We start from the raw sequence: 11,957 nt of genomic DNA on the forward strand, positions 1-11,957 counted from the left end.
TTCCATATGGTCATGGAGAGACGAAACATAGACAAAGACAGGTTTCTATGAAGATACAAAAAAAGGAGCTTACTAGCTTCAGGTAACAGGGAGAGCACCGTATTAGGTAATGATAGACTCTCCCCAAGGGCCTTATAATTAACCAGTCCTACTGATATTTTGACCCTGGTTGTCAGTCTCCCAGACCCAGACTGTTAAGTCAATAACGTTCTGTTGATTAAGACATCTAGTCTGTAGTACTCTGCAGTGGCAGTCCTAGAAGACAAATGGGTCCACTTACAAACAAGTAAACTATGTCACTCTGAAGTGTCATGAATAGCTACTCATTTGTTACATTTATCTTTTACCAGGTGGCACAAGTGAGAACAATTGTTGCTTTACGAAACGACATGAGTTTCATACAAGATTATCAGAGACAAATGATCAGGGTTGATTTACTGCCTGAAGATACTGACTGTCTTTGTTAAGGATTTCTTGCCCCCAAATCTGTCTCATTGTAAGGCATCATTACAAAATGAGTCGACAATAGCCTTAGGAGTTTGCAAATATAAGGTTTTGATTCATAGCAGGATCATACGAGGAGCAATTTCCACTTCATGGGGAAATAAGCTTAGACCTGAAGACTGACTATGGCAATAAACAACTTTCACAGTGAGAAATGATGGATGGAAAGAGAACTATTTTGTAAGTTTTTATCCACCTACATAAAGTATTTCACTGTTGACTAAAAATCCATGTCCAAAGAGAGACTGAGTCTAAGTGAGAGGCTATTATGCTTCTTCTCATTGACAGGCTAAATATATCCTACACTTGAGTAAGGCAAGCATTCAAATGCTGGATTTACCATATAGTGTGGAAAGGTATTTTGTTTTTATAAAATGCTTCACGGGCAATTTTTGTGTCTCCTATGTATAAAAATTCTGTGGAAGATAATCTTCACATTATCTTGCTATAGCCAGCCTTATAACTTGCTTGAAATATTTTCTATGATTCTCTGTTTTTTTTTTTTAACCTGAGGTTGTGAATTTAACAATAAACAACAACTTTTTCTTTTCTATCTTCAAACGATTTGACTTTGAAAATTAGGGTAGATATTAAAAATATAACTGAAATTTATAGCTGACACATATTAGGAAATACATATTTATAGTTAAATGGTGAGGAAACTATTCTAAGGACCAGTTACATATCTCGCTACTGTATCTAATGTGCATATTTTTCAGTTATATTGATAAAGAAGTTAAGCATTTATTGAATGGTTAATTTTTCTAATGGCTAATATAAATTTACATTTAATTTTTATGCTGGTTCTATGAAATATATAGTATCACTAGACCATTTTATAAATAAAACAATTAATTGAGACTGGTGAACACTAACTGCATTTTCAAATGGCATAATCATATTTAAAAGTATGGACAGAATTTAAACTCAGTTTTCAGATACCATTGTCAATATTATTTCAAATATATATCACTTCCTTATCAAATATGATTATCTAATAAAATTCTTACAATGTATAATACTTATACCTACAATGGTCATCAAGGTGACATGTACAGTGAAGAGATTTTTGCTTCTTTGGTTTTGGATAAGAGAGATAATTATGTAGTTCATATTCTTTTCTTGAGTGATATTAGCACATTTTGTATGGATTTTAAAGGCTTGTACTGTAACAATGTGTGTTCTGGGGCATGGATAGTTCACAACTGACTTTTCATCTTCTGCTCACTACTAACTTTGAATTCATCCATCAAAGTTTAGAAGTGGGAATTGTTCCTTCAGAATTGATTGTAAAGATATCTCATGGAACAAAAGGTTTCTAGTTCATTGTTTTCAAAGAACAGTTTTTGGTTCAGTGGCATCAGAGAGACTTTATAGTTTTATAAGATACAAAATATTTTAAGTGTAAAGATTGTGATCAGTGTGATAAAATTATTGAGTATTGCAATTTGAGGACAATAAAGAAAATGCTTGGTGCTTTGATGTTGCTATATTTAAGTTAAAATAATTTAAATATATATAACATGAAATCTAGATAAATGCTATCTGGATAAATGCTATTATTCAAATACTGCTGTCTGTAAAAATTGTCAATATTAAGATGGAGTGACTTATGTAAAACACACAGAAGAAAGAACCATAAAACTAAGAAGAGATGGTTTGTAGGTATAAAACTCACAATAAGAATTATTGCAGACCTTATTTAGTAGTACATACGTTTAAGCCCACTGTTTAGTAGGCTGAGACAGGAGGATAACAACTTTAAGGCCAACCTGGGCTACACAATGAGGTCTAGCCTGTCTTAACTATACGATGAGGGCTGTTTTAAATTGACAACAGCAACAACAAAGAAGTCTGTCAGAGCATCCCTCTTATACCTGTGTGTGAAGGAGGAGCTTCATCTTTAACTATTCATGTATCTGTTTATATTTAACTTTTTCCTCTTATATATTACATCCCAACCAGTTTCTTCTCCCTTTTCTCCATCCAGACCCCTCACTCCCAACCACTCCTCCTCTGTTTCTCTTCAGAAAAGGGCAGGCCTTTCAGGGATATCAACCAAACACGGCATATCAAGTTGCAATAAGACTAGGCACCTTCTCTCATATTAAAGTTGGATGAGGCAACCCAGGAGCAGGAAAAGAGTCCACCAAATCAGGCAAAAGCATCAGAAACAACCCCTGCTTCCCATGATAGGAGTTCCACAAGTAAACCAAGCTGGATTTCTGCATAAGTCGTAAACACAACTGGCCACAGACATGACATTATTTCTACCAGTGAATAGATATCAAGTGTTATGAGTCCTTGCCACAAATGAAAGCTTTTCAATATAAATCACATGGTCTTCTTTTTTATACCTTTAGAAGTTTTCTCTTTGAACCCAAATAACATGCACATACCAAAAGACATACTCTGTTATTCACAGAAAAGTTCACATTCTTCAGAAATTCTCATCTTGTTATTTAGATTGACATCTGATGGAAGAAAATTGATTAAAAAAAGACCAATAATTTAATAATTGTTTTAATTTAATTATTAAATTGAAGAATATTTGCTGCTGGAGTAAGCATGATATTTAAACAATAATAGTGTCTTTCATAATGTTGTATGTAACCAGGCTTTGTAAATTGTGGCATTTTTGTTAGTCACAATACTCATAGTCACTGGTTTATTCTCTACAAAAGTACTCTTATATTGAGTTGTCCTCAGAGAAAGAAGAATATTAGAAAATATAGAACTTCTTTTGTATCTTAAAACTCATTAGATAATTGAGATTACCCAAAGTAGTACTCTTTTGGGTTTATTTGTTTGTTTAGATATCATGTGACACAGGTAACATAATTTTCAGGCATGTAGGACATAATGTAACTGAATCATTTAGTTAGCTATAATGACTGTAAGAATAAGATATCTACTAGGTTGTGATATTCATCTAGATAACTTGCTGAAGATTTTAGACTCCCACTAGGGTTAGCAAGTTTAACATCCGATAAGGCATCAAGAAGCAAATAAATAGTCCTCATAAGTCTCAGGAAGCTCCTGAAACATACAAGACTTACAGCATTTTTCCTCCCCAAGGTGGTGCATAAGCTGTCAAAATTGCTGTGGGAAGAGATTCTTTAAGAACTGAGTTCTCTTCAAGAGAATTCAGGCATGCAGCCAGGCTAGATTGTGCTGTTGGTGATGCAGCTGCCTTTGAGCAATGCTTTTGTAAGTAACCCCTCACCTATAAGTAAGCCTAACAAACTCAATGATTTGGGCAACATTTGGTGAGTATTATTAATTCAGCCTGTTGTCAGTGGTCTATCTGGGGTGAATATTCCTCCAAAGAAATCACATATCATCCCTTTAATCTAAAATTTTGAATCCTCATTACGTTCCTTATCTATCATAAACAAGGAATTTCATTGACTTTTATTCAAGGGGGAAAATGGCAGGAACAAGTATTACTTTCCTGCACTATAATCAGTATAATAAAAACCATTGATAGATTTTTTTTTATTAGTTAGTTTGCTATTGGATGAGTCATTTCATAAATTCCCATGCACTTTTAGAATAACCTCCAGAAAAGTCTGTAAAAATGTACCTAATAGGTTTTGTTTTCTATGAGCCATAGCATTCTTGGGTCAATAAAGTCATATTTGATGGGAACAGAGAAAAATAAGCTCTGATGAAAAATTGTGTAACAACCACCTAGCTTCCCATAACATTAATGGCACCTGTAATAAGCACAAGGTAGTTGCATTTCTTTGTTTCACTTTTAGAAGCAATGTGATTTTGCTGAGGTAGGGAAAATGTCCCATAATATCCCTCAAGATGAGATTATTAACTGAATAAAGTTCAGGGAGCCAGTGATGTACTGGGCTCTTATCTGGAAAGGGCCTTAGTTGGTTGCCATCTTCCAGATCCTTTTAGTTATTTGTCTGATTCCAAAAGCACAGTTTTTTTCACTATATTTGTGGGTGTAGGTGTTGGTACGGAGGTTATGTGGGTACATGTACAAGCGTGTGTGTGTGTGTGTGTGTGTGTGTGTGTGTGTGTGTGTGTACCCACATGCACACATGCATTTATCAGAGATGAAGCTAAAGGATCATCTCTCTGGAGACATCCATTTTAGTTGTTTGTTGTTGTTTGTTTTTGGAGAAAACATCCAATAGCAAACTAACTAATAAAAATATCTACCAATGGTTTTTATTATACTGATTATAGTGTAGGAAAGTAATATTTGTTCCTGCCATTTTTCCCCCTTGAATAAAAGTCAATGAAATTCCTTGTTTATGATAGATAAGGAACATAAGGAGGATTCAAAGTTTTAGATTAAAGGGATGACATGTCTCTCATTGGCCAGGAGCTCACCAAGTTGTCTTTGCTGTCTGGCTAGTGAGGCCCCAAATCCACATTTCTTTGTCTTATAGGGATGGAATTACAAACATATGCCACCAGTCTGGTTTCCATGCATGGATTCTAAGGCTCACCTTCAAGTCATCATGCATACTCGACTTTACCAGTTGACTTATCGCCCTAGTGCCTCATTTCTCAGTAATTCTGTCAATAAGATCAAACAATAGTTTCTAGGACATGCTCTCACTAGCACAAAAAAAAAAAAATCATTCTTTAGGCATTTCACTAAACAGTCACATAGTAATCTTACTTGCAAAATAGATGTGACCAAGCCCTAAAATAGCCAGATGAGTGAAATCTTCACATTGATGTAGTTTCTAGTTTGAGTCCTTTGGTTCAGCCCCCTTTGCATGATGTCAAGATTGCTGTGAACCATGGCTATTTTGATTTTATTTCTGTTTTCAATCCCCCGCAAGTCACACTCTGGTACAGTCTTAATGCACTGTGAGGGGAGTCGTGAGGGGAAACCAGAAGAAATTGTAGATAATTGATGATTGATTAATTTTGTTCCTTCCTTCTTTTCCCACAAGTGACTGATATGTCTCCATAGCCTAAAGGACTACAACATGTGCATGAGTGGCCAGAAGACAATGATTTGAAAATGAGCTTTCAGATCTTAAAAATCTTTCGTTTGAAGATATATGTAAGGAAGAAAGCACAAGCATCAGCCTGGTGGATGAATTCCAGTGACATGAGCAATTCAGAACAGGCAACATCAAAAATTTTCATTTGTCTTTAATTCCCATAAGGTTAAATCCTTGAAAGCAAATGAGTAACTTATTAGAGTGCTTTCCCCCAGTCCAGGGTCAGTCTTAGAGTTCAAACGCCCAAAATCCTGAGACAGCACAGTAGGTACTTAGGCATTATCTTTACCAAAGAACCGGGTCATAATGCTTGTGCTTGGGAAAAAATGTCTTGTGATTTGACAGGATGAAGCTTTCCTCTTCACAGAATAAGATTTATAAAACATTGAGCTATTAAAGAAAAAGACAACTATCAACTCTATATTATTCACAATTGCAATAATATTTTCCAAAGCCACAATGATGCATGTGTAACACCTGCAGTAATATTACACTCCAGCTATGATAATGAATATGCCAGAATAATTAAATCATTAAATGACCATGTTTGTATTCTAAGAGTTTAGAAAGCCTTTGGATTATCTTAAAATAATTAAGTTTGATGTGCCTTCCCATGCCCTCCCCCCAAATAGTTTCCTTTCGGGCATTTGAAAATTCTTCCATTAACATGGAGCAGCACTTAGAAAAATAGCCTGAAGTTTTCAGTTTTGCTTTCAGATGACAGCAGTGTGCATCAATGAGCTGTTGAGTGATGGAATAAAGCATCTGAAAACTGAAATGGGAGGCTAAATGTAGCAGCATGCAGTTCCTGTAAGGGTGCAATTCAGAGCTGCAAAAAGAAGAAAGTGTATCGCTATGACAAGCTCTCTCTGAGCTTGGGGAAGGCACATTTAATGTCATTATATTGTCGGGAGTTCTTGCATGTCTCAGATTTTATTCTGCGATGAATGCATTGTATGCTGAAAATGTATATATTTTGCAAGTCCTGTGGGACTTGCAGTGCAAGGTACACAACAGTTTAGACTAGAAATTCATTACCATTCTTTAGTTTTCAAGCTACTTGAAGAAACAGGGAACCTGGTTCTATGGACAAAGTACTGTCATCACAAGCATGAAGACTGGCGTTTGGATCCCCAGAGCCCATGTCAATTTTGAGTAGGTGAAAGCAGATTTCTTTCCATAATGACCCTAGGAAAGTAAGACAAGAGACTTCCAGGGCAAGCTGGCACCTAGACTAGTCATATCAACTAGCTCTAGGTTCAACTGAGAGAATATGCCTCAAAAAATAAATTGGATAGTGATTAAGGAAAACTACAGGTGCCAGTCTTAGGTCTTCACATACACACACACACACACACATACACACACACACCATGAATACTCCCACATACTGGTGAACTCATACACATGTGGATATGCATACCTCATGCACACACCACACATATATACACACAAAAATATTTTAAGTTCAATAATTTCATCTCTAGCATGGCTATTTAAATGCTTATTTTATTAGCAGAATATTTCTTTTAAAGGCAATTCTGTAGATAAATATATTCTAAATATAAAATAAGCCACTTTGATTGCACAAAAAGTAAAAGCCATACTAGTCTTCTTTTCCACAAGATTCCTCACAAAAAGGTGACCTCCAGTCCTGTTCAACGACATCAATGCCACTCTTCTTTTATATCCATAAAAGATGCCTACATCTTTGTTTCAATGCCTACCAACCCAGAAAACTCACTGCTATTATGTGGTCACTCACTCGGATTAGCAGTGAGTCTGAATTTTAATGCTGTTACTTATTCTGAGTCAAAACGCACTTCCTGGAAAGGGGATATGCTTCAACGAGTAAGATTGCTTACTGCATGAATGTGAAGATCAGAGATTGAATCTCCAGTACTTACTTGTTGTTACCATGGGTACCTATAATCCAAGTGCTGACACCAGCTGTCTTAGGGTTTTTATTTCTGTGAAGAGACACCATGACCAATGACAACTATTATAAAGAACATATTTAATTTGGGTGGCTTTCTTGCAGCTTCAGAGGTTTGGTCCATTGGCATTATGATCAGGACCATGGCAACCTGCAAGCCTACATGGTGCTGGAGTAGTAGCTGAGAATCCTTTATCTTGCAGACAACAGGAAGTTAACTGAGACACTGGATTGTATCCTGAGCATAGGAAACCTCAAAGCCTGCCCCCACAGTGACATACTTCCTCCAACAAGGCCACACCCACTTCAGCAAAACCATACTTCCTAAAGTACCACTCACTATGGAAACATGGAGTCCAATTACATTCAAACTATCACACCAGTAGAGGAAAAGAGTATTGCTGGAGCTTGCTAGTCAGCCAGTCTATCTCCAGATTCAATGAGAGACCCTGTCTCAAGCCAATAAGTCACACAGCTAGAGAGAAGGACACTTGGAATTGGTCTCTATATCCCATGTACACACATAGGCAAAAACAACTACTCACCTTTGAGCACATACTCTGCACACATGAAGAAAAACATATGTGTGTGTGTATGTGAGTGTGTGTGTTATACATACATACAGATAGATAAGTGATAGATAGACTCATACATACATACATATACACACATTCCATTTATTATCTTTTTCCTTAAACTTTTTCTCATACTACAAATACTAATCCTATCAACTCTTCTTAATAAAAGTCTCTTAAACATCTAACAGCTGAGATGATGGCTAATACTACATTTCTTTTTTAAATTTTCAACACATTTTAAGAAATTATTGAAGCCACTAAGTTTGTGATAGGACACATTCATTATCTTGATACATACTAGGTATATATGTTCTGTATATTGTAGCCTATAATAACTATGAGTAGATAATATTAGTATTTATATATTTTACAGTTTACAGAAGCCAAGTAAGTGCATCACAGTAATATACTAAGAAGGAAAGAAAGTATTTAAGTCTTGTTTGCTTTTAAAATCAACATTATTTTATTTTAATTTGTATGTAGTTAAACATGCCCATTTCAATTATTCATTTTGATGATTTTTACATATATATGTATGTTTATAATATTGAAATCTACCTTTACCTCATGTACTATGCTTTACAGCTAACTCTCATGCTCAATATTATTTAGTTATGTATTCATATGACTTAATTTTCTTTTCTTTTCTTTTTTTTTTTTTGGTTTTTCAAGACAGGGTTTCTCTGTGTAGCTTTGTGCCTTTCCCGGATCTCACTCTGTAGACCAAGCTGGCCTCAAACTCACAAAGATCCACCTGGCTCTGCCTCCCAAGTGCTGGGATTAAAGGCGTGCACCACCACTGCCCAGCTTTAATTTTCTTTTGTGTATTTCATATATACATAAAAAAATCAATGTGTATTTATCTTAGTGTGTCTGGTATTTTTGTAACAGAGTACCACAAAGTAGGTGATTTAGAAAAGAAAGTACTATATGCTTGTGTTGAAATATCACACTGAACCTCATTAGTATGCATGATTAATGCATGCTAATTAAAAAATTACATTTCTAACATTTTGTGCAATGAAAGCCAATTTAAAAACTGCTATTTTAAAAGGTAAATGAACATATTTCAAGTTAATACTTTCAACAATGTGTTTTAAAATGAGATTGAATACTAATACTCCTTTGAAAGGAAACAGGAAAAAAGCATATGGCTATGGTGACACATTATGTAGCCTAATAAACTTGCTGAGGATCAGAGGACAGAGCCAGCCACTAGATTAGACATAGAGGTCAGACAGTGATGGGACACACCCTTAATCCTATCACTCAGGAGGCAGAAATCTGTCTGAATCTCTGTGAGTTCAAGGCCACACTGGAAACAGAGCCAGACAGTGGTGTTACACAGGCCTTTAACCCCAGGAAGTGATGTCTGGGCACAGAAAGGCATATAAGGCATGAGAAAATTGGAACTCACTCTGGTTAGGCTGATGATTTTGTAGAGGTAAGAACTAGTGGCTTGCTGTTCTGCTTCTCTGATCTTTCAGCTTTCACCCTAATATCTGGTTCCCGTTTTGTTTGTTTGTTTGTTTTTTATTAAAAGACCATCTAAGATTCGAACAACATATGACCTTTCTCATTGTGTATATACATACACCAAATAATGTTGCTTGCATCTGATGTATTCATGATGAAATGCCTTTGATTTTGAACAAGGGCTAATAAGAAATCAGTTCTTCCCATTCTTGACACTGAAAAGTTTAAGTCAAAGTGAAGTCACTGGTGGGTATTTTGTTCCATTCTAACATGGTAGAGGCCATCATAAGCCTAGAGAATGGATGTATGTAAATTGTAACCCAGTCCCACTGTCACTAAGCTATTCTCTTGATGCTGTTAACACATCCATGAGAGAAGACCCCTAATGACTCTACCTTCTATAACCCCTGCTTCATAGAAGATTGAGTGCACCACACTAGTTTTGAGATTTAGACATGATGCTTCATGTTCATAACCTATTTAAACATTTTTTCTTTATTCTTTTCTTTTTTTTGTTGTTGTTTTTGTTTTTTGAGACAGGGTTTTTCTGTGTAGTTTTGGTGCCTGTCCTAGATCTTGCTCTGTAGACCAGGCTGGTCTTAAACTCATAGAGATCTGCCTGGCTCTGCCTCCCTAGTGCTGGGATTGAAGGTGTGTGTCACCACCACCTGGCTCTATTGTTCTTAATTAAGTGCTTAGGGATGAAATTCATGGTCACAGAATACTTGTAAGTTTGGATTTGTTACCAGAAGGTAATTCTTTCCATAAAGTGTTTATACCATATTGAAGGTTCACTTGTCTCCCAACTCCAGAGCAAAATAAGGTCAGTCATATTTCTTCAAAACTCATTGTGTGTGTGTGTGCGTGTGTGTGTGTGTGTGTGTGCGTGTGTGTGTGCACATACTTGTGTATGTGCATCTGCATATTATGTGTGTTTGTGTGTTGCATGTATATATGTATATTGAACCCCATGTATGCGAATGTGTATCCTGTGTATGTGTGTGGAGACCAAGGCTTGGCATTGGCTTTCTTTCTTTATTCTGCATCACATTATTTTTGTTTTAGATATATCTCTTACTGAACCTAGAGCTCACCAATTCAGCTAAACTGGCTGACCAGCAGTTCTTTCAAAATCTGTCTCCCTCTGCCTTTACAGAGCTAGGATTACAGGTACACACCATCACACTTGGCTTTTACAAGGATCTTGGGGAACTGAATTCAGGCTCTAATTCTCAGGCAACAAGCATTTTTATCCACCGAGCCTTCTATCCAGGTCCTGCATTTTAATTTTAATTTCTCTCATTACTTTTTTTTTTTTCATTTTTGAGACAGGGTTTCTCTGTGTAGCTTTGCTCCTTTTGCTGGAACTCACTTGGTAGCCCAGGCTGGCCTCAAACTCACAGAGATCCACCTGGCTCTGCCTCCCAAGTGCTGGGATTAAAGGCGTGCGCCACCACTGCCCGGCAATTTCTCTCATTACTAATGAAGTTGAACTTACTATCCTATGGGTACTTTATTTTCTTCTATGTGAATTTCTGTTCATATATTATCTTATTTTTCCTGAGATCTTTGTATCATAATATTTAAGATTTCGATTGGTGAGTGAAGTTATTTTCTGTGTATGCTTAGTGAAAAGCTTATCATATCACAATTGTGCAAATGTTTTCTCCCAGTCTGGACCTTAGTTTTGAATTTCCTCTATAAATTTTTTTTCTTGATTTATAAACCCAATTTATATTTTCACTTCCTTCTAAAGTTCTACTTATTTTATTTATTGAAGCAAAAGTTTTAAAGCTTTAGCTCATACATTTAGAACCCTAAGTCTGTCATAATTCAGCCCTGTTGTGAGATAAGGCCACTGTCCTTCCTTTCTTGTTTCTCTTTATCCAGAAAGAGTACCATGTACTCAAACACAATTTATTGATAAAACTATCTTTTATTCATCAAATTGTTTTCTGCACATACTTTTTGGAGACAATTGTTTGTGTGTCAAGGAATTGGTGTATTTATTCTTTCTATTCCACTAAATTATATCTAATCATAGATTAGATTATTTTAACTATTTGACTTTTTAGAGTTAGCATTATTCTTGAATTCAGATCATGTGAGTCTTCCAATTTTCTTTTTACTTTTATAGCTAGGAATTTTGGATCTTATTCAAAATGAAAATAAAGTTGCCAGATTCTGAAATCAGTTGAAGAGGAAATTAATTGAGATAACATTATAAATCTATGAACCAGTTTAGTTTTCTAATACACAAAATAATGTATGTATTTTATTATATATAGCATTGTAATTTACTTACTGCAGTGTTTACTGAAGTTCTGTATATTGATCCTATATATACTTGTTAAATTCATTCCTATGACCCTCCCTTAACTACCAAAACTAGAGTCTACACATTATAATCAAGTCCTCTCCATTCAAGGCCTATTTCCAGCCTACATATTTCATATTTTGAAATAATTATAAACTATA

Source organism: Onychomys torridus, chromosome 5 (assembly GCF_903995425.1).
Source record: "Onychomys torridus chromosome 5, mOncTor1.1, whole genome shotgun sequence".
In the NCBI taxonomy this organism is placed as follows: Eukaryota; Metazoa; Chordata; class Mammalia; order Rodentia; family Cricetidae; genus Onychomys; species Onychomys torridus.